This window comes from Schistocerca americana, chromosome 5 (genome assembly GCF_021461395.2).
Source record: "Schistocerca americana isolate TAMUIC-IGC-003095 chromosome 5, iqSchAmer2.1, whole genome shotgun sequence".
NCBI classification, from domain to species: domain Eukaryota; kingdom Metazoa; phylum Arthropoda; class Insecta; order Orthoptera; family Acrididae; genus Schistocerca; species Schistocerca americana.
In genome coordinates this window covers 420,784,807-420,809,966 of record NC_060123.1, presented here as the reverse complement: position 1 = coordinate 420,809,966, position 25,160 = coordinate 420,784,807, and positions in this window count along the sequence as shown.

The following is a 25,160-nucleotide window of genomic DNA, read 5'->3' as shown; positions in this document are numbered from 1 at the left end:
CAAGAATTATTTTATTTAACGATGAGTTCGTGCAGTTGATGGCGGTCACTGTTGATTTAAATTGAGGCGTCATTACCCAAATGTATTTTATTTATCTGCTTTCCCTAAACCTAAATTAAATGATAATTAAATCAAGACCCTACGCTGTCGACAGGCGTTGACATACAAAATGTGTGCCCCGACCGGGACTCGAAACCGCGATCTCCTGTTTTGCATGGCAGACGCTCTATCCATCTGAGCCACAGAGAGCACAGAGGATACTGCGACTGAGCCACCGAGGGCGCAGAGGATACTGCGACTGCAGGGATTTATCCCTTGCACGCTCCCTGTCAGACCCACATTCCCATCTAAATGTCCACACACTACATTCGTAGTGCCCCCTGCCCATTCCACTCATTACTCGCGGCAGACAATCTTTACCAAGTCCCGTAAGAGTTCGGGCAATACGTGTGCGGATCCATCTTCATATAGTTAAGGCTAACCGGCCATTGACCTTCTTCTTCTGTGCCGATGCACATGTACTGGCCGAACTCTTACGGGACCATATTGACACAAATGACCAGTTTCTCTTAGTAGTTTGTAAGGTGTCAGGCAAATCCAACACCTTCCATGAAAACCCTGACATGATAACCAAATCCTGTAGTACGTCACATAGCTCTGAATAAATCGTGACATTAAATTAACCAAAGTAATACGACTAACGAGTGAGCAAATGGAATACCACAGACTAACACAAGAATGCCTAAATGCATGTCATACCTTCCCACCGTGAGACAGACGCAGTTCCGAGGGGAGAAACGAGAACAGAAGCCGAGAGCAGAACCGTGTTAAGCTAGAATGCCCTACGATAAGGGACGGACACCCACGTAGCCAGCTAACCGCCAGGACCACCCCCCAGCCCATGTTAAAAGCTAGACCCTCCACAATAACAGTATAGATCTTACGATAACACTAAAATGGCCACACCAGCCGCAAGTTTTAGCGTGAGACTTTTTCGCGTCTCTGTTACGTTGCAAACTTTAAAAACATTGCCCCACCACGAAAATTATAACGTTTCTCATTGGATAGACAGAATTTTTTTAGGCGGAGCTTAAGGCTGACATTGAGACCCTGATTGATCAGATGAAAACACAGCCAGATAGTTTTTTTTTAGACCAACTTCGGTAAATTATAGCAAGGAGAAGTTAGGAGAGAGTTGCTTCCGAGACGGCGAGCTGTATGGAGCTGCGCTGGCCGACGTTCCCTGACGAACACCGACAAGGTAATGAAAGCACGCGATGCCGCATTTTTGAGCGTATAAGGCTTCACTCAGAACTGCAGAAGTCTTATCTGTTACATCCCCTTTTTACGTAATACTAGTGTCGATTGTCAATTGATGCTTATGGTATTCACATTTGCTACGTAAGTTAAAATCTGAAACACGATAATTTTTCTGTTATATAATTATTGAGAAGCCACATCAGCCACTGTAATTTATGACAAGTTAGATAAGTAATTAAAGATAATTGAGGGTCACTGTAGATCATTTTGATAGTTTTCTCTCTTGTGAAACTTAATTCACACCTAGACTATGGATGTGATATGGCATAGGTCATCCTTCGATCCATTGTAGAACTTGGAAACCCACTCAGGGAATGTTCGTTCACATTTTTGTTGTACGCAGTTGGTTTTTGTCATTCTGTATTAAAATATTTCCTTTTATCAATAGTGCAATTTATAAACAATGTTTTGTGAGAAGAATAAAATTTCCAATGGTAAACTTAATTGCTTTTTCGACGTTATTTTACCAGCTAAGTAAAAATAGGAAAGCCTTGAACCCCTTCCACTAAATTTAGTTAGTATTAAGATTCTTTTACAGGGAGTGCAGTGGAGCTGATGTATTTGGTTATATCATCGCTAGTCTCACTGAACTCTTCTGAACTCTACACGTCATGTGTGGTCTGGCGTCTCCTTACCGGCAACAGGTCCCGGGTTCAAACTAGTCAATTCCCCTAAAAACACACTCAGAGCGTCGTTGCGCGAAAGTGGTAGGGAGACACGACTTAGAACAGACAGACTCCACGCAGAATGTTAGAAGTTCTTTATGAACATTAATGTATACATAGTAGAAGGTCACTGCAACCGTGGCCGAAAATTCGGCTTCATTCATTGACAATTATTTTATAATACGACACAGAACCATACACAACAAATTTTTTATGTTAGCTTACTCTGGGCGTGGAAATCTACGTATTTATAGAAATAATTTTTAATGGTTTGGCCATTTTGTGTCCCTATGAAACAAGGATCATCTTATAATTTCGTACAGTACAATATTTTGGTAGGTAATGAATATTTTGGTGGAACGCAGATATCTAGTCAGGCGGCAGTCGACCAGATGCTTCACGATCGTATGTGCTCGGGACAGCTTGAAATTCCCCTTCCGGACGGAAATAGCGTTATTCAATCAATCAGCTGTTCTGAATATTCAGGAGCTAGTCTGTCATCTGCAAAATGGTTCGCTGTCGGAGAGAACCTCTCCTGTCCCATCGAGTCATTCCAGCTACGTTTCAGCCATCAACAGAAAATATCTGGCCATGATAAATTCTTATTACTATTTTCAGATTACGTCTGCTCATTATTTCATCTCCGTACTTCTCATTTATTTGTTCTCAGAACAGGTTCGAGTACATAATTTAAATGCTACCCGAAGTATTTTCAGTCTTTTATCATTTGTATAATAAAAAATTCCAAAAATTATATCTTGTCCTGCTACTTTTCTGAAATTTAAATAATAAGCAAGATCCTTGTAAAGTCTAAAGCATATGGTTGTGACAGGACTGCGTGTTAATCCGCCACATACTAACTCAATGATCTAAAGAAATTAATTTCATCATAATCTTTAATGTAAACATTTATTCTATTGTGTGGCATTAACAACGTTCTTAAGCACTCTTCCAACAATAATAATTAAAGAGGAAGTACCCGTAATTGAATGCATTCTTAAAAGTACCATAACAATAACATGTGTCCTCAAAGTCAGAAGAATAATGAGCAGTTTAAAATTTCCCACAACACAGCTAACATTATAACAAGCCGGACCAAATCTATCATCACACAGTAACTACGGAAAGCATAATTAAGTGGTACTTAAATTACATGGACTAGATAATTAAATGTTAAGACACTGTCCATTTCACAGGTTCTGGCACTGAATGATGAGAATAAAATTTAGCGCCACTGCAAAACTTTGTGGAAAGAGTGTACTTCCTTTTTATTTGTGTAAAAAGCAGTTCTGTTTGGAGCGACCATCAAACAAACAATCTTTCGAAATAAAACTGGTGGACATGAATAGTTAATTATGTTTCCCACCTGACTCACCTCTGAAAATGTTGACACCATACAAATTTAACTGCTAATTCAGCGCAGTCCAATATTTGTAACTCTGTTCCTTCCAGGAACCTATGCCTTTCAGTCGTGATTTTCGGTCCTCCCCTTTATATTACGGCAACACGCTGCATCAGTTCCCAAAAGTTCGATGACCAGTTTCTGTCTCAATGTCAAAGAAAAGATAGAATGCCTTCGATGTTCTTGGCATCTGATGTCCAGTGGCCCAATTGTTTGGTCAATGTGCGACATGCCACATTTGACGGCTTTATTACGATTTCTTGATTTTCGTAAACTGACTACCAATTACATATTTCCCACTAGTCGTCTTGTTCAGATAGGAGGACAGAACATACAATTGAAGCTAAGTTTCTTGAAAATCCTGCTGATCTTTGCAGAAATACATCCCTCACAGTGCTTGTCAACAAATTATCAGAACAGCCTGAAGAATTACACTTAGTTCTGTTGTTAAACTAAATGTAATTGTCTGTACTGGGAATTCATCCGTAACTGATTAGCATGCACCGATATTTAAATGCTAATTAAGTTAATATTCCGAGGACGGACTCGTTCTAAGTCATTAGTATACATCGTGCAAAGTGATGAATTGGTGACGTAATTAGCCTTTAGATATAGGAAAATAAAGAAATGTATCAGAGAACAAGCTGAACTGGAGGGCCTGGCTATGTTTGTATTAAAAATTAAATGGAAATGCTTGTAGAGTAGTAGGTATTAGCCAGCCTGTAGATGTTCTACTATAGCAGAATTATTTAGAAACATTGCTTAGGCGTAATTTGAAATACATGCCTCAGAAGGCTACATATAAATAGGCACTCACGATTTTGAAATAGGTGAGTTATAATGAATGGTTTCAAGGTGAGAGGTCTAAAAAGTTTGTCTAAAATGAGGGAGAATGTTCGTCAATGTTCATTAGTGTTCTTGCAATAAAACTGTGTATGGTTGAAATCACATCGTGACATACCGGAAGCATAAAATTTAAATGATATCCTGTGGTGAAATAAATTCCGACTCTTGTTTCTCCGTAATAATCCTCGGACTTGAAGCACAAACACTTATTTACAGTTTAGAAGCGCCGTAAATTAAGTAAATATTCCTTTAATGTTTAAGATGACATACTGAGCTGATTTTCTCTGTCAAACGTGGCATTCAAACAATGGAGGTCACGCACCAATATTTCTGGGGTAATTAAGAAATATTACTCCGTACGAAAAAAATTTCGTTATACAAATTTTTACAACTGTAAACATTGGTGTCGGTCAAGTTGGATGTTTTGAGAAATTTCGCAGTAAAATTTCAGTAACGCGTCATCAGTGAAATATTTATGTAACATGTAAAGTCACTTTAATTCAGATTAGTCATTGTTCTTAAATATATCTGAAGACTCATTTTTAAGTGTTAAATTCTCCACTAAATTCTTATTTTGAAACTCCGTCAGCGGGTACTCAGTATGGTTTACTGAAAAACTGAGTGCTTTTAAATAACTTAGCATGACATACCACTGTTTAGATGCTGGGAGAACGAACGGAATAGTACTGCGAAATTTCTCAAAACTGCAAATTTAAAAGTTACAAACCATGTCAGTTTTTTTATATTAAGATTTCCATCAACCATATGCAAAAATGAAGTATAACAACCTGAGAAATTAATCTATTATTTAGTACAACGTTATATTAATCGTACTGCAACGTGTAAACAGTGTTCAGGATGGCCCTTAACTTTTCTACCATCACTTTGTCAAGTAAATTCACGTGAACTGTGGTAAGGGACATAACATTGTTTATCCACTTAAATAAATATTCACATTTACTTTATTGTGAGCAACTTATTAAGTTGATTTCATTTCAGGAACAGATTCAGTGCATTTACGTGAGTCGTCGTCATGTGAATCAACCTCAGATCCACAAAAATAACCCTTGAAAAGCATTTTCCTGGTACGAACACGTCGTTATTACTATTGCGAGCTATACCCCTGACATTTACCACTCTTTACAATGCACATAGTGACAAAACTGCAATTAGCGAGAATCTGAAATTAAGGATAGAGCTGGAATTTCTGTTTTTCGTGACACTACTCACTAATACAAATAAAGTACATCACGTATTACGTTTCACACGCAATAACTATTTCCGCATTGGCTGTCCGTTGCCATTGTTTAATGTCGAGGTCTTCATTTAATCTACATAAATGCTTGAAATGCTCGTAAGTTTGACAATTTTCGATAACCTAACTTTGAAAATTTATAGTCATGCTTTACCAACTTTGACGTACATGATCGGTATGGTCACGTAGAGCGTACAAGATGTTCGGCTATTCCTGTTTTTTGTTTTGTTGCTACTGCAAATCCAACGGTATCTGCGAAATTTCAATGCGCCCCGATCCTTAGTCTGTATAAAATGTTTAGCATAGCGCTTAACCCTAAAAGTGACGAACATCAGTTCTGCCTCTGCTTCCTCTTAATCGAAAGACGCCAAAATCGAAACTGTTAAAGGTGTTACTATTCTTTTTGATTTATTGTATCAACATGTGGCTGTCAATATAACTGTTGAGAACAATTAAGTCTATAGGTACATTACAGCATCAATTTCACAAACTGACGAAGTGTTTGAGAGAACATGTCATCCAGAATCTTTTTTCTGGTTTTAAGTTTTCTAATCTCGAAGATTTCAGAACCTTAACCTGCGGAAAGTAGTCTGTGTTACTGATCAGCATAACTGATGACGGCCGAAACGAGTAAAATACAGAGTTTAGCGGTTCTATTTTCAAAGGAGACATTGATTTTTATGCTCTCACTAACATTCTGACAATGTATCAAGTAACCAAAAAAGAGGAACATAAGCAAAAATAAGTTTGGAAGACACTTCCTATAGCATATCGCGATAGCTGCATTGGCGCTGGAAGCGATAGGAGAGTGAGGAAATGGTGAGAGCAGAAAATGAAGAAAATTTGCGGAGCAGATTACACTGAGGTTAGAACAGTCATGGGATAGTGATATGTGCATTACGAGACGGTGGTACACAAGGTGTAAAAGGGCAGTGCATTGGTGGAGCTGCATTCAAGTGACTCATGTGAACAGGTTTCCGAGTTGACTAAGGCCTCACAATGGGAATTAACTCTGAACGCAGAGCTGGACGCATGGAACATACGATTCCGGAAATCGTTAGGGAATTCAATATTCCGGGATCCACAGTGTCAAGAATGTGCCGAGTATACCAAATTTCAGGCATTTATCTCCCACCACGGACAAAGCAGTGGCCGATGGCTTTCCCTTAACGACCGAGAGCAGCGGCGTTTGCATAGTCATGTTAACAGACAAGCAACACAGCGTGAAATAACCACAGAAGATAATGTGGGACGTACGACGAACGTGTCTGATGCGAATGGATGATATGACCGACAAGATCGCCCGACATGAATCTCATCGAACAGTTATGTGTACAAAATCCTACACCGGCAACATTTTCGCAGTTACGAACTGCTGTAGAAGCAGTATGGCTCAATATTTGTGCAGCGGTCTTCCAACGACATGTAGAGTCCATGCCACGTCGAGTGGCTGCACGACACCAAGCAAAAGTTGGTTCGACACGGTATTAGGAGATATCCCGTGATTTTCATCGCCTCACTGTATAGAGAGTATTGGGTAGAGCAGATGAAAAGATTACCAGAAGGTAGGACAGGTCGTAGGATAATAAGAACGCAGAACGAAATTTTCACTCTGCAGCGGAGTGAGCACTGATACGAAACTTCCTGGCAGATTAAAACTGTATTCCGGATGGAGACTCGAACTCAGGACCTCTTGCCTTTAGCGGGCACGTGCTCTGCCGCCTGACCTACGCAAACACTACTCACGACCGGTAATCACAGCTTCGATTCTGCCAGTACCTCTTCTCCCACCTTCCACTAGAGCACGTACCCGTGAAAGGCAAATGGTTCCGAGTTCGAATCTCGGTCCGTCCCATAGTTTTTATCTGCCAGGATGTTTGATAAGAACGCAGTCGAGAAGCTAATTCGATAAATGTAAATGTAACGAACTTCAAACGTTATTCAGGGCTGGTAACATTATACGGAGACCCCGCTATACAATGAGAAGAATTCGTTATTGGAAAAAATGTGAAAATACGTAAAGAAAGGGAGAACCATTAGACGGCGGATCTTTATGAAGTGACTGGAGGTTATTATGACTTACTATCTGAAAAATCGTAAAACAGTTTTATCTCTTACAACGCAATGCCAGAGAATCACTTGAGCTGCGCGGAGTGGCCGCGCAGTTTGGGGCGTGGTGTCACAGACTGCGCGGCCCCTCCCGCCGGAGTTTCGAGTCCTCCCTCAGGCATGGGTGTATGTGTCGTTCTTAGCGTAAGTTAGTTTCAGTTGCAGTAGTGCGCAATTCTAGGGACCGATGATCTCAGCAGTTTGGTTCCTTAGGAATTCACACACACGCATTTTTGAATCACTTGAATAATGGAAGGACACCGTCTGAGGATCTTCCCGTAACTTGCGCAGCGCAGCCCTTTCCATAGAAGAAATGTTGCTCTTCTGAGGCCGATTTCTCGTAAGGGCGTGACATGTTTCCCGCCTGATTTCTTCTGCTGCTTCACTGGATAGAGGCCTGACAGCTTCTTCAAGGGATAAGGGGAATGCTACTGTGCTGTTGCCACGTGATATGTATGATCAGAAGATATATAGTTTGCTGAGTGAGACAACGTACAGGAAGCTTGATAAAGACCCTACTCGGAAAGTAGAAAGGAAAACGTCAGAGTTGCTAAACTCCTCTCCTCTGCCGCAAGAAGCTGTGAGAAGATTGAGACCTCACAGTTCTGTTCCACCGAGGTTATATGGTCTTCCAAAGATTCATAAGGATAATGTGCCCTTACGCCCCATAGTGAGCAATGTCGGTGCTCCAACATACGATTTATCTAGTCATTTGGCTTCGCTACTGAGACCTTTTGTTGGCAAATGTACGCACCATATTCGCAACTCTGCGGACTTTATCAATAGACTGAGAACACTACAGCTGAAGGGTTCGGACTTGTTAGTAAGTTTCGATGTCGTTTCATTCTTCACGAGGTCCCTCTTTTGGATTCATTGTCACTTATCGGCAATAAGTTTACGGCCGATATAACGGCGCTGTTTCACCATGCCCTGTCGTCTACTTACTTTCTATTTAATAATGAATATTTTAAGCAACTTGACGGTGTTGCCATGTCCCTCTGGTAGCAAACTTTTATATGGAAGACTTTGAGATGAGCGCTCTCGATTCGGCGATGTTGAAACCAACAGCCTTCTGGCGGTACGTGGACGATACCTTTGTAGTGTGGCCTCACGGTGAAGAAGAGCTTTCACGGTTTTTACAGCATCTGAATTCCATCCACACAAACGCAGGGTGGATGGGTCATTGGGGCATTGTGTCTATAGAAAACCCACGCATGCGGATCTGTACCTGCAGGCGTCAAGCTGTCATCACCCGTCACAAACTATGGGCGTCCTTCGAACGTTGGTGCGTAGGGCACATGTCGTGTCTGATAAAGACAGCCTTGCAGACGAATTAGAGCACTTGAAATTGGTATTTCAACATAATGGATATTCTGCACATCAGGTCAGTACTGCTTTAAGGAGGAAGAAACGTGACCACCCACAAGATCAAGAGGATAAGGAGGTGTTTGAGGATAAGGAGGTGTTTAAGTCCAGAGCATTTCTCCCATATGTCGGGAACATTTCATCGAAAGCAGACAGAATTTTAAAGAAACATCGTGTGAAAGTAATCTTCCGGCCACCTACAAAGACTCGTGCTCTTCTGGGCTCAGCCAAGGATGATCTGCGATTACGGAAGGCTGGAATTTATAAACTACCTTGCGAGTGTGGGAAAGCATATATTGGTCAAACCACACGCACAGTACACGACCGCTGCGTTGAACATGAGCGCCACGCTCGCCTTTTACAGCCCAGTAAGTCGGCCATAGCCGAACATTGTATTTCCACAGGACATACTATAGATTATTCGGCCACGAAAATCTTGGCCCCATCGAGATCCTTCTGGGATTCAGTTGTGAAGGAAACCGTGGAAATACGTTTAGCGGAAAATCTCATTAATCGTGACGGCGGCTTTATATTGACCCGTTGATTTCTTTAATTTCAACCAAAAGAAAACTTTTTATGGCTTCTAACATGTCGAGCGACAAGTAATTTTAATTTTAATATTGAAATTTTGCATTTTATTGTTTTGGACACGTCTGCGTGCATGTTTTACTTTTTTCACGCATTCGTTTGTGCTCCGTAGATGCAGTAATATTGTAGAGGGCCTTGGAATTGACAGGTGGCGCGCATGCTACGGTAACTTGCGCCTGCGCGCCTGCGTCACTTTTACGTATAAATAGAGCGACTTGCACTAGCAATCTCCAGTGTCAAACACCCGCCTGAAGATGGCTATAAGGTTGTCAGCCGAAATATCGTGGAAAGAAGTCGATGAGATCCGGCTGCAATCCAGAAATCTTGTGGTATATTCGATACGCCGGGAAAATTTCAAGAGTCACAGTACACATATTTACAAAATTTATAAGGAAATAGAGTCACACTTCATTTTTCATCGTTGCAAAATTAATTTGACTACCACAACTGGTACACAACTTTCTGTTTTGACTGTATTCATTATAATGTCATCGTCTTGTCAATTGATTACCTTGTCCGATATCGCACTTAATTATACATTTATTTTCGTCGCACATACACTATTTATGATAGACTTGGATTGCAGAGCGGCCACTGGTGATGGCTTCGACAAGGAAGTACATATCTTTCACTTTCAGGGCTCGAGTGTGGCTCTCCGAATTATTTACATATGAAACAGATAAAATATCTTATACTAGTCTGGGAGACGAGTCTTTGGTATTGACAGCTCGGTAGCGTCTTTCCGTTGCCTAGCGACCGCAGGCAGGCAGCCAATGACGGCCTGACTTTGAGCGGGTAGCAAGGGCCACGTTGCCGCTCTGAAACCCGGTCGCGCGCGCTTATGAAACTTACCAGTGTCTCGCGTGCAGGCGGTGCGGTCGTTCGTCGTTTGTCTGAAGTTGAATTCGCAGTTTATTTCGTTTTTGTTGTTTTTAGTGTTTCTTTGTTTATGTTTCGTTGTAAACAATGTCTAGTGCGGCGGGTAGTACCGGCCCAAAACAAGAAGTGAAACGGAGGAAGAATAGTGTGCTACACACCCAGGCCCGTGAATTCGTGTGCTCTGTGAGGGATTACTTTGAGAAAGAAAAGGACAAAGGTGGGCCCTTAACTCCTGTTGTTCAGGTTGTGAAAAGAACTGCAGCAGCATTGAAAATAAATAAGAACACTGTTGTAAAGATAGGGAAAGAACAGTATAGTGTAGATTGTGACGAGAGTGGCACAACAAAGCTGCACACACCAGGAAAGATGCGACCGAGAAATAAGCAGGTGACAGCTTTGACCGATTTTCAGAAAGACGCTATTCGTCGTCATATATACAGCTATTATAAGAGAAGGGAACATCCCACTCTATCTAAATTGCTGGTGTCGCTTCAGAAAGACGATCGTTTTAAAGGGAGCAAATTTTCATTGCGAACAGTGTTGAAAGACATAGGCTTCAGCTATTCACTGTTTAACGGACGCAAAATATTAATGGAAAGGACAGATATAGTTGCATAGCAGTGCAGATTTCTGCGCAGGATCATGGGTGTGGAATTCGAAAGTATAGTGTGGTTAGATGAAACTTGGGTCAATGCCAGCCACTCTTTACGTAGAGGCTGGAATGATGGAACGCCCGAGGGGACAACGGCAGTGCCTGTTGGCAAAGGAGGGCGTATTATTGTCTTACATGCAGGAACATCGAAAGGTTTTGTGCCAAACTGCTTGAAAATGTTTCGGTCAAAAAAGACGGGAGATTACCATGAAGAAATGAACAGTGTAGTATTTCAAGAATGGTTCGAGACATCGCTTATGACGAATCTGACAAGTCCATCAGTGGTTGTTATGGACAATGCGCCTTATCATTCCGTTGTTCACGATAAGGCACCAACCTTGGCAACAAAAAAAGACGATATCATTCAGTGGTTGAAACGGCGAAAAGTAGATTTCAGAGAAGATTTAAGGAAGGCGGAACTGCTCGAAATTGTGGCACAAAAGAAACCCCAATTTCCAACATATGTAATTGACGAGATTGCTAAAAGGTACGGGCATGAAATCGTTCGGCTTCCTCCATACCACTGTCACTTCAATGCAATTGAAGGAGTGTGGGCGCAGATAAAAAATTACATTGCTGCAAACAATAAAAAATTCACGATCTCTGAAGTGGAAACTCTCCTTCCAGCAGCTATCAATAAAGTGACAAGCGAGACGTGGGCTAAAATTGTAAACAGCACTGCAAGTGCCATCAGAGAGGTAGCCAAAACCGAAGGGGTTGTGGAAGAATGCATCGAAAATTTAATTATACATCTGGGAGAGAGCAGTGATAGTTCGAGTAGTGCTGAGGAAGACAATATCAAATCAGATTCTGACACTGATGTGAGTGGTGTTTTTCCATTACAGTAACTACAACGTATTCAGGAATGTAAGGAGGGAGTTTGCTATCGATCTACAACCAGATCATCATATTGTGAATACTTTCTTCAGATTATAGCTCTTAATACACTGACCAATTATTCTGTAGCTTGTAGTAGAACAAATTAATAATGCTAATACTTAACAATAGAAACCAAAACTGCTACTGTTCAACAACTTGCGAAAATAGTTTTCATTTCAGTTGTGAAGTTTAACAAATAACTTTATTATGTTTCAGCATCTTAGATACTTGTACTAAATAGCTCTTATCAGTTTTCGAGTTAATACATTTCAAGCATCAACTTTAAATAAATTCACGCGTACCAATACGACTTGAATTTTGTCTCGCTTTTATTTCTGCTGCTAGAGAATGCGTGTAGCAGACAGGGCGCCGCGTGCTGTGAGCCACGTTCGGCAACAGCGCCGTCTGCCCGCCGGAACTGTCAGTACCAATCACTCGTCTCACGGACTATAGAATAGCTTACAAAACTTATTTTATATACATGTGGGATGGGATATGGGAAGGATCGGGTCCTTTGACGTATTTTCGTGTGCTTATTTTCATTCGTATCATGACCTCTCGTTAAAATTTACATTTCAACTGTGTCCAGAGGTGACCTTGTGACTTATCTCTGTGTACAATCAGTCATTATACTAATTACGCTAACTTCTCTATCTTAGAGTCTCTCAGAAGGTTTATGATACATACAAAAATGTTTTCGGTACTGGGTGTGAATGTTTTTGCTACAGAATGTAGCGCACAGCAACTGTGTTGGCGGTTGAACGTTTACATTATTTCGTCACATGGTGGCTATCCACGTCCACTGTTGCGAGCAGTCTTGAAATTCAGTCCGTTCGCGCGTACGTGACCGGAACTTTCTTGCAGAGCGTTGATTTCGCGTTTGAGGTGCCGTGCGTCGCTTTTGTTCGGCGGATCGTGGCTTTGTGCTTTTTAGATTGCTGGAGGGAGCTTCTGCCTCCGAAACTGCGTCACATCACTTCCTGTCCACTATCCAATTACGGATTCATAGGTAAGTGGTAGCTACCGCTGCAACTGCATGTGTGGAATGACACTGATTATTTCACACTGCACACATCAATGAATTTTTCACACATATGGTGCAGTAGAATACTGCCACTGAAAATTGTCAAACTTTAAAACTTCACTTGCACTGTGGTGAGCGTCTGCGTGAACGGTGTATTAAAAAAATTCTCGCTTCATAACATCACACGGTGTTGACAAGTTGATTTACGTACTAATATTTACAAGAGCTTATTTAAATCGAGAAATAATCTAATTGACCACTTTGATTCAGAACAATTGTTTCTTAATTTGTCCTTTTTTTACTATTTATGCCTACGGTCACAGGTAAGCTATTATAAGTCCTTTTTCTTTGACCAAATTCATTCCAATCTCCTTTACAAATTAATTTCATTCATAGTAATCTTTATCACGCTTGCTTATTCATTTTGTAGGCTCAATACATTTTTTTAGTGCTCATCGTATTTAGTGACGTGTGAAGGGAGCTTCATTTATGTCAAAGTTTCTCTCGTATGTGCTTGTCTTTAAAGAAAGTTCGAGGACAGATTTGAAAATGGCAAATCCGCCTCTGGATTTCATGTAGAAATACAAACAGTCGAAAAAGAAAGGTGGGCAAAGCGGTCCTACTGGCGGATCGTCGACAGAATTTAAATTACTCCTCAACCAGGTCGAAAGTTTAATTTACATTACGCATTACAAAAGCAATTTGCGCCTCGCGAACCTTCTCATTTTTATACGTAGTGCCTCACTTCCCAAGCACACGTGCATCTTTACAAATTGATCCTGGGAAGTGGATAGGATCAAGGATCTTAAAGGATTTGCACTTAGGAAAGGGATTCAATAATCACATAATCACAGAGAAAACAATAAACATTGCAGTGCGCACTTAAAATAAAATCTATCACTTCAGGCATGTATATCTAATATGTATCTTGCTGCAGCTTGATTATTACTCTTTGTTCATTTCTTAGACTAAGTCAAGTTTATGCATTACGCATTTGGGTATTAATTATCATTTGTATACATAAACCTCTCACTAGAGTGTTGTTGTTTGCTGCTGTGGCGACCTGTGAAGCTTGTGCGAGATTCTAATTCTATTTGCTGCTAGCTTGTGAATTTGCAGTATCGCTAATGCTCAATAGTACCGTGAAGTTGCAATAATAATCCATGTTTCTCATATGTTCTTTTACTCAGCTTGTTTATAGTCTGGACTCGTCTTACTTTGCGTTATATAATAAACTTCCTTTTTATTCCATCACGCTTTTACTTAAGGTTAAGGTCAGATCTTTTTAGAACAATTGCACTGCGTTATCAATCTGTTCATGCTTAATCCTAGGTATCTGTTTACTTCAAAGAGATGTTGTTTTATCGCTGGCACAGCACTGTGCTGGAATTTACAAGTTAAATCTACCGACTGTTTTGCGCTAACAGGTGGTGCCTTACTTACGTCACATTTCAAAATAGGGAATAACCTCATGGAATCGAATCTTCTCACACTACTTTCCTCTTTTGTCTGGACGTTAAGTACTTTCTTTCAAAACAGGTCATTAATTTGTCCTCGATTAAATTTCACTTACTACTACTAAGCACATATAATCATCAGTTTCATATTACTATTTAGCGAGAGAAGTGCATTATTCGCTCCTTCCTGCTCATTTTCAAATTACTATTTAGCGAGAGAAGTGCATTATTCGCTCCTTCCTCTTTCCTCCTTTTAGTACCTCGGGGCTAATTAATACCTCTCGAGTACATCATTTTTCTTACTTACTACCTTATAACTAAAGTTGAAAATCCCCTCTAGGACATGTCCTCCTGTTTACATAAAGATTATTCATGTAAATACTTGTCTACAACTTATTCTGTATTTTATTTTCCAGATACGTTGTTTTAATACATAAGGTGTCCTTTTAGCACCGGTTAACGTCTGTAGTCAGTTCAGTTCAGTTCTTGTCACTCACTGGTTAATCCTGATCTCCAATACCTTAGAATTTTCTTAAAGCTTAAATTAACTTATTTCCTGGCGTTATAAAATTTTCTTAAATTATGATGGTGGAGCAATCCTTTGATTTTATTCGTGGCATGGTCAGATAACAAATAGCTACCAATGTGTGGTTTCCTCATTATCACATAGGGACCTTCATAAATGTGTTGCCACTTACGATTCTTCTTTAACAACAGGGATGGTTTAAAGTGAGTCCTAACTAATACCTTTTCTCCTTCTTTGAAATCGATAACTCTGTTTACCTTCTTATCAAATGCCTTTTTTCGGAGCTTAGCATACGTTGTCAATGATATGAGAGCTTGCTTGATTTTTTTTGCGTCTAGGACTAGCCTTACGCTACCATCTGATTTTAGTACAGACACTAAAGGACTTGAATAAGGTGAATGAGATACTTCTATCACATTCCAGCGTAACATTTTCCTGATCTCGCACTTGACAGCTTCGCGTCTCGCATATGGAATGGAATAGCTTGTTCCACAGTAGGTTGAATGGGGCAGGACATCCATTCGATATTCAAAGCCTTTTATTAGTCCAGGTTTCTTAGTAAATACTTGAACGTAATCTGTTAACAAATTGTAAAGCTCATTCTTCTGTTGTTTGGATAATTCAGTGGACTCACTAGCTTTACCGTATAATTCATTCTGACCGGGAATTAGGTCTTTATTCTCATCGTCATTAACACTTTCAAGATCTGTCATGTCTTCTGTCTGACTGTACTGTTGTCTTTTAGTCCATGGCCTTACTGCTATTTGAAGCACCCCAAAGTTTGTCTTCACCTTACTTCTTAACAAATTTACAGGTACTTGTTGCTGACTCGCTAATTGAGTACAGATTCCACACTCGATGTCAATTTTAGCTTTCGTCTGCCTCAAGAATTCCATACTCAGGATACATGGCACTGATAGGTTTTTAACAATAAGAAAAATGCACGTTACTAAAATAGACTCTATCTGGATTTGAAGCTGAGTCTGAAGATTTACACGTTGTGTTAGTGGACCAATTGCTCCCGAAACGGTGCAACCTTGAATTGGAAGTGATAAAACTTTGCATACAGAGGATATTTGCTTAAATAAACATAAAGATAAGACATTTATATTAGCTCCTGTATCTACAATGGCTGTTACTGGTATGTTGGCAATTGATACTCTTATGGAAGCTTGAACTTGTTCGTCCCATGCATCATCATTGTCTTTCGTCTCAGAGTCTGCTACTAGATCATCCCGTCAGTTTGTCTCTTTGAGCCGGCCGCGGTGGTCTCGCGGTTCTAGGCGCTCAGTCCGGAGCCGCGTGACTGCTACGGTCGCAGGTTCGAATCCTGCCTTGGGCATGGATGTGTGTGATGTCCTTAGGTTAGTTAGGTTTAAGTAGTTCTAAGTTCTAGGGGACTGATGACCACAGATGTTAAGTCCCATAGTGCTCAGAGCTATTTTTGTCTCTTTGTCATACCTAATTGCTTTAATTTTGTGTGGACTAAGGGACAGGGTGCCCCCATTCAAACCTGCAGCATCCTCTAGGAGACTCAAAGGTATTGCTTTTAATTTTCCGATCGACGCTTACTTTCCTGGTGATTTATATTTCTTAAAGTTTCTTCCGTCTGGAACTGGTGTTGGTTTTGTGGTACGAACTCGGGTGGAAATGAATCTTGTTGTCCTGGCGTATTCGCTTGCGCATAATAAATTTGTGTATTATGCGGACGTTTAGGCTTCAGACTTCCCGAAGGTCCGTTCGCTTGCTGCGTGAAGTGTATATTTTGTGGCTGAAAGGTATTTTGCTGTGGCTTGTGCTGATTGCAACCGTTACTGAAAGGTGTACGTTGGTCTCCACCTTAATTATGCCATTTATTTCCTTTCCACTGACGATTTTAATCGTAAGACTGATCGTTTTGATAATTACCGTTGATCGGTTGCGTGTTTCCATATTGCTGGGGTTGTGTGTTATAATGTGCATTTCCGTACCGAGCTGGTGACGAATTATATATTGGATTGTATCCCTGGCCGTTATTGTACATATTTTTGTATTTACTGTTGGAGTACGTAGTGTGTTTATTTTTGAAACTGTTGTGGGGTTGGTACTGGCCGTCGCTGTGACGCGCTTTCGCTCGGCCACCATTGTTGTTGATGTGTCGACAGAAGTGCCGACACAGTGTGATTTGAGGGGACCGCAATGCACGCTATAAACACACGAAGGATGGCGTGATGTCTGAAACAGGATACGTAATGAATGCTATAAAGAAAAGTACGTAGCTACTGGAATACTTAACTTTAATCCATCCTTGTTGTACATCGCTATTGACGATACAAGTGAGACTCTGTAGATTCAGGCAATAAACTACTAATGGCGCCTTGCTAGGTCGTAGCCATTGACTTAGCTGAAGGCTATTCTAACTATCTGCTCAGCAAATGAGCGAGGCTTCGTCAGTGTGCATCGCTAGCGAAGTCGTCCGTACAACTGGGGCGAGTGGTAGTCAGTCTCTCTAGACCTGCCGTGTTGTGGCGCTCGGTCTGCTATCACTGAAAGTGGCGACACGCGGGTCCGACATGTACTAATGGACCGCGGCCGATTTAAAACAACCACCTAGCAAGTGTGGTGTCTGGCGGTGACACCACAGTTGCCTACGTATTCTGTATTGTGCTGGCTGCCTGCACTGAAGTGGGCGTTGCCAACATCAACTCTAGCGTCGTCGTAAATCAGATCTAATGAGTCTAACACAGATAGGAAGGTCTCCGTATCGTCCTCAGACACGTTTACTAACTTTTCTCTGATCGCAATCGGTAGCTTTGTTTTTAGAATCATAATAACGTGTTTGGCGATGATCGGCGAATCCCAGAACTTGATTTTCGCTAAATACTTTTCAAAATATCTTCTCAAACTACCGCGCTTACTGTTAAACACTTCGGCGTTGTAAACCTCTTTTCTCAGGCGCTGCTGCACACCAGAACTCCAGAATTTAGCTAAAATTATCTGTTCAAACTCTTTGTAACTTTTACAAGAGTCGACCATTTCGGTTCCCCATAAGGCAGCATCGCCTACAATAAACCCAGTAACGGATTGAATTCGCTGGCGGTCACTCCAGCTATTCGGGAAAATTCCTGAAAAATTTCGGAGGAACACTGTAGGATGAATTTCTCTTTTCTGTAGGTGAAAGGTCGGAAAAAACACGATGTTTGATCACGCTTTCCTCCTGCATCAAACTGACAAAAGTGGGTGGGCTGGTAGTCGGGTTGAATTGTGCTTCTATAGAACTATGAGTTTGAGCGTTATCAAATGGTGAACGGTAATGTACCTGCTGTTGTTCATTACATCGTGGTGAATTATTCCACTCTCCTGGCACGGAAGGTGGAGAATTTTCAACTTGACATTTTAGTGTACGAACTTGATCAACTATCTGTTGACGCCATTCAGGTAAATCTTGAGCTAACGTTCGTCTTATCTGGCCTAATTCTGACACGACCGTGTCTCCTGTTTTTCCAGGGGCTGCCAATCTTTCAAAGGTCACGTTATTGACAGTTTCCCTGAGTTCGTTCTTGACCTTGTTTTCTATGAATCCGTCTTTGTTTTTAATCCACTCTTGGTAGTGGTCGGACAATGCTTCAGCATGTGCCTTAACAGTATTCTTTATTTGATCCTCTACATTAAGAGTCTCAATCTGTTTGGAAAGATCATCAAAAGCATTCTCGATCGTGTCTACTGCGGTTTTAACTCCCTTGACCTCATCTGAGATTGCAGTATAATCTTCTTTTGAGGTCGCAGCTAGTTTTTGATATTCCATCACTTTTGAATTTATCTCTCCCTTGTCTGCTTCGTTTTTTTCATCTAACTGTTTTGAAATATCCTCTATTTTTGACTCTACTTGTGTGTCAATTTCTAGTCTCATGGTCGTGATCTGACTACTGATTTGGCTTTCGACATTACCCAATAGGGTATTTAAATCAGCTGTTATGTCTGCCTTTAGTTCTGCCTTTACCGAATTTAACCGTGTATTTAGATCATTTATCTCCGTTTGCAGATCTGTTTTTACCGAATTTATGTCTATTTTTACTGAATTGCACAGATTTGTGAGGACTGTTCTTTATTATGCCGTCTTTCGGCCTTCTCTTTTTCTTCGCGGGCTTTTTCATCTAATCATTCCTGTTTTTGGCTTTCGAACTCACGTTCCATTATTGCTTCGATCATTGCGGCCAAGTCATTTTTTTCAAAAGCGGGAGTAGTTTGCACACTAGGACCAGCTTCTAAAACTTCGGTCGAGGCTGCTTCTGCCTCCGCTCGTGTACCTATCGCGCGTGATCGTAATGGATAGTGAACTCCATTCACATCACCGCTGCGTCTGCTTTTGTTTGTGTCCGCTGTTTACAGTCAGCCATCTTCATGAATTATTTGTCACACGTCAAAATGCTACAGATATTGTTTGTCACTGCCGTCAGTCGTTTGTCTGTGACGTAGTGCTATGGTTTACTGGGACCTAAAATGAAATTTTAACTCTGTGTAACAACTGACTTCATGTACGCCAAGAAGACAAGATGGTTCCTACTAATTACAAACAAATGAAATATCACACGTTTCACCAGTTTTGAGCGTAATTATCCACCATATCGTTTTTTGTTGTTTTTTTTTAAATGTGTGGTGTTGCAAATGGTTCAAATGGGTCTGAGCACTATGGGACTTAACTTCTGTGGTCATCAGTCCCCTAGAACTTAGAACTACTTAAACCTAACTAACCGAAGGACATCACACACATCCATGCCCGAGGCAGGATTCGAACCTGCGACCGTAGCAGTGCCGCGGTTCCGGACTGCGCGCCTAGAACCACGAGACCACCGCGGCCGGCGTGGTGTTGCATTTCTTTTAGAGTCCATAAATCTTCTGGTCCCTTAGTGTTGTTCCGGGTATGACTACATCGCGAATATAAAAATACACAGAAATGATAATGTTTCTCTTAATCAGGTATTTAATGCTCAACGTATGTTATTATAATTGGGGCGTGGTGTCACGGACTGCGCGGCCGCTCCCGCCGGAGTTTCGAGTCCGCCCTCAGGCATGGGTGTATCTGTCGTTCTTAGCGTAAGTTAGTTTCAGTTTCAGTAGTGTGTAAGTCTAGGGACCGATGATCTCAGCACTTTGGTCCCTTAGGAATTCACACACACGCATTTTTGAATCAGTTGAATAATGGAATACTGGTTGAAAAATTATAGGGCTAACATAAGTTTTCCTCGTGGACAATATCTGCTCAAACATCAGTCGCCACAAGCCCGTACAACTTTAAAAAGAGTCTTTTAGGGAAGAAATTTTCCGAAAATTGTCCCCAAAAAATATTTTAAGAGTATCATAAAACAATAAAACAAGTTTTTTGTGAAACATTGAAAGATATTGTAATCTCACACGGCCCAATGCAGTGAACTCAATAGCGATTAGGTTGGGATATGAATTGTTGTAGCTTTCAAGAAAACTCACGTGTTGATCCTGTTTTTCAGTACTGGTGGCCGAAGACTTCCGGCATAAGAGGCCACCCTCGTTCTGCCAACGGCGATGCAGAAGGCACCACATAAGATGGTGTGGGATTCGAAAAGTGTCATATCTCCTTCGGCAGAAGATTCCGGATTAGTTCCCCATTATTATCTCCTGGAGGGTACTGAAAAGAGGCAAGTGATCATGAGGAAAAGATGGAAAACCAACGAAAGAGTAACATTCCACAACATTTTAAGCGCCGGAGTGTGGAATGTCAAAAGTTTGAACGTGGTAAGGAAGTTATGTAAACTGAAAATGCAAATACAAAGGCTCAGTCTAGACATAATGGAGTCACCGGAGTGAAATGTAAAGGAAATGCTAAATATCAACTACATACAGTGGGGGTCAGTGAAGTGGAATGGAAAGACAAAGATTTCTGAACAGATGAATATGGGATAATAGAAAATAGTATAACGTCAGTAGGATTCGTTATGAACAGGAAGTTAGAACAGAGAGCCGATTACTGTGAGCGGTTCAATGATAGGACTGTTCCCATTATATTCAACAGGAAACAACGCCGACTTCAGCGGTTCAGGTATATAGGCCGCCTACCCAAGCAGAAGAAGAAGAGACAGAGAAAGTGTATGAGGACTTTGAACGGGTAATTCAATATGAAGAGAGTATTCAAAGTCTAACAAAAAAAATGGCTCTGAGCACTATGGGACCCAACATCTATGGTCATCAGTCCCCTAGAACTTAGAACTACTTAAACCTAACTAACCTAAGGACGTCACACAACACCCAGCCATCACGAGGCAGAGAAAATCCCTGACCCCGCCGGGAATCGAACCCGGGAACCCGGGCGTGAGAAGCGAGAACGCTACCGCACGACCACGAGATGCGGGCCAAAGTCTAACAGTCATGGGGGATTGGAATATGACTCTAGGGGAACGAGTAGACGAAAGGGTTAAGGAAGAACATAGGCTTCGTAGTAGCATGGGAGAGGAGAAAAATAAATTGAGTTCTGCAATAAATTTCAACTGGTAACAGCGAATACTTTGGGCTGCGTGTTAAATTTAGACTCCAGCTGCAGTGCGTGCCGGACGAAGTATCCATGAGTCCCTTTGCCAACAGTCAGTGGGCCACTCCCACAGTTATGTCAAGAAGGGGAGGTATACTTGGAAACGGCTCTAAGACACCAGAAGATTCCAAATGGATTTCATCAGGACCAGACAGAAATTTCGAGATCTGATATTGGATTTTAAAGCAATCCCATGAGCAGAAATATACTCAGATCGCAAAATAGTAATGATAAAAATCTGACTGAAACCTAACAGAATCGACCAGAAGAATCAGTGAAGAATGAAGTTGGATACTGAAGTGCTGAGGAATGATGAGACGCTTTTGAAGTTAACTAAGTATGTGGATATTGCGATAAAGAATATTGCAGTACATAGTCCAGTGGAAGAGAAGTGGACATCTCTGAAAATGAGCGGTCACAGTTGTTGACTTGTTGGAAGACAGAGGTACTAGGAAGGAAACTGTAATGAAACCTTGGGTGACAAAAGAAATACTTCGACTGATTGGTGAATGAAGGAAGTACAGAAATGTTCAGCGAAAAAGGAATACAGCAATATAAATCAGTTAGGAATGAAATGAATAGAAGGAGCACAAAGGCGAAGCCAAAATAGCTGCAGGAAAAAAGCGAAGTGGTAGAAAAGAAACGATCGTGGGAAGCACTGGCTCAGCAAATACGAGGTAGAAAAATCAAAACAATCTTTGATGAAAGTAAAAGCAAGGGCGACAACATCAAAAACTCAACGGGATTCCACTATTAATAGCAAAGTAGATAGCGTAAAGGAGGAAAATGATGCATCCCACGCCCATGCAGACGCCCAGAAATTACAGGTCAGAGAGACAATGAATAGCCTATTTATTGTAATGTACAAAAACTCAAGCCTCCCTCCTGGAGTTTGATTTACACCACAAACTTCTATTTATTCTGAGTCTTAGTTAAGAGATAAACAATATACGCTTAACCGGCAGATGGCCAAACTGAATAACAAGAGTTGTAGTCCTGGATTCACTAGGAATCGGAAGTTCAAAAATACAATCCGGTGACGACACAATTCGAATGTCCACAACTGTCCACTTTGCAGAGGTCAAATATCGACGAAGCTCGAAGATCACTGCTGGCTGCTCCATTCAGCGAAATGTCACGATAGGGAATGTGAACATTGGAGGTCCCTCTGCAAAATGGTTCCAGGCTTCTCTCTGAACTGACGCACTGCGGCAGCTGTTCGTGCTTTAGCCCAGAGAACTCATCCAGAGAAATTGGTCCGGCGTCATCAGCAGCTGGTCTACGGTGGATGCACCTGATTACTGCCGGATCTATTTGCGCACAAGTGTCCCCACAGGAGCAAGTAGGTGCGTGAAGACTTGGACCGCTTGTGGTGAGCCTGCTGCCACCTGCTGTCCAGCTATACAATCGATGTTTCTGCATCCGCAGCTCGTGGTTGTGCGGTAGCGTTCTCGCTTCCCGCGCCCGGGTTCCCGGGTTCGATTCCCGGCGGGGTCGGGGATTTTCTCTGCCTCGTGATGACTGGCTGTTGTGTGATGTCCTTAGGTTAGTTAGGTTTAGCTAGTTCTAAGTTCTAGGGGACTGGTGACCATAGCTGTTAAGTCCCATAGTGCTCAGAGCCATTTGAGTCATTTTTGACGTTCTTGTGCTGTTACTTGCTGATGTGGTTCCTGCAGCTAGTGATGCGGGCCATCCGTGATGCATTGTTGTCACACAGAAGGACAAAGAGCACCTGCTGTAAGGTGTCAGGCAAATCCAACACCTTCCATGAAAACCCTGACATGATAAGCAAATCCAGTAGTATGTCACATAGCTCCGAATAAATCGTGACATTAAATTAACCAAAGTAATACGAGTAACGAGTGAGCAAATGGAATACCGTAGACTAACACAAGAATGCCTAATTGCATGTCATACCTTCCCACCGTGAAACAGACGCAGTTACGAGGGGAGAAACGAGAACAGAAGCCGAGAGCAGAACCGTGTTAAGCGAGAAGGCCCTACGATAAGGGACGGACACCCACGTCGCCAACTAACCGCTACGACCACACCACCCACAAGTTTTTAGCGTGAGACTTTTTCGCGTCTCTGTTACGTTAGGACCACCCCCCAGCCCATGTTAAAAGCTAGAGCCCTCCAGAAGAACAGTATAGATCTTACGATAACACTAAAAAGGCCACACCACCCGCAAGTTTTAGCGTGAGACTTTTTCGCGTCTCTGTTACATCAGCACCACCCCCCAGCCCATGTTAAAAGATAGAGCCCTCCAGAAAAATAGTATAGATCTTACGATAACGCTAAAAGGACCACACCAGCTGCAAGTTTTAGCGTGAGACTTTTTCGCGTCTCTGTTACGTTGCAAACTTTAAAAACATTGCCCCACCACGAAAATTATAACGTTTCTCATTGGATAGACAGAATTTTTGTAGGCGGAGCTTAAGGTTAACATTGAGACCCTGGTTGGTCAGATGAAAACACAGCCAGATAATTTTTTTTTAAACCAACTCCGGAAAATTGTAGTAAGGAGAAGTTTGGAGAGAGTTGCTTCCGAGACGGCGAGCTGTATGGAGCTGCGCTGGCCGTCGCCCCCTGACGAACACCGACAAGGTAATGAACGCACACGATGCCGCATTTTTGAGCGCATAAGGCTTCACTCAGAACTGCAGAAGTCTCATCTGTTACATCCCCTTTACATAATACTAGTGGCGATTGTCAATTAAAGCTCCTGGTGTTCACATTTGCCACTTGAAGTAAAAATCTGAAACGCGAGGATTTTTCTGTTATATAGTTATTGAGAAGCCACATCAGCCACTGTAATTTACGACAAGTTAGATAAGTAATTAAAAAGATAATTGAGGGTCACTGTAGACCATTTTGATAGTTTTCTCTTTTGTGAAACTTAATTTAAACCTAGATTATAGATGTGATATGGCATAGGTCATCCTTCGATCCATTGTAAAACTTGGAAACCCATTCAGGGAATATTCGTTCACATTTTTGTTGTACACAGTTGGTTTTTGTCATTCTGTATTAAAATATTTCCTTTTATCAATAGTGCAATTTATAAACAATGTTTTGTGAGCAGAATAAAATTTCCAATGGTAAACTTAACTGCTTTTTCGACGTTATTTTACCAGCTAACAAAAAATAGGAGCCCGCATCTCGTGGTCGTGCGGTAGCGTTCTCGCTTCACACGCCCGAGTTCCCGGGTTCGATTCCCGGCGGGGTCAGGGATTTTCTCTGCCTCGTGATGGCTGAGTGTTGTGTGATGTCCTTAGGTTAGTTAGGTTTAAGTAGTTCTAAGTTCTAGGGGACTGATGACCTAAGATGTTAAGTCCCATATTGCTCAGAGCCATTTGAACCATTTTTTGAAAAAATAGGAAAACCTTGAACCCCTTCCACTAAATTTAGTTAGTATTAAGATCCTTTTACAGGAGTGCAGTGGAGCTGACGCTGAAATCATTAAGTATTTGGTTATATCATCGCTAGTCTCAGTGAACTCTTCTGAATTCTACATGTCATGTTTGGTATGGCGTCTCCTTACCAGCAACAGGTCCCAGGTTCTAACTAGTCAATTCCCTAAAAAACACGCTCAGAGCGTCGTTGCGCGAAAGTGGTAGGGAGACACGATATAGAACAACAGGCACCACGCAGA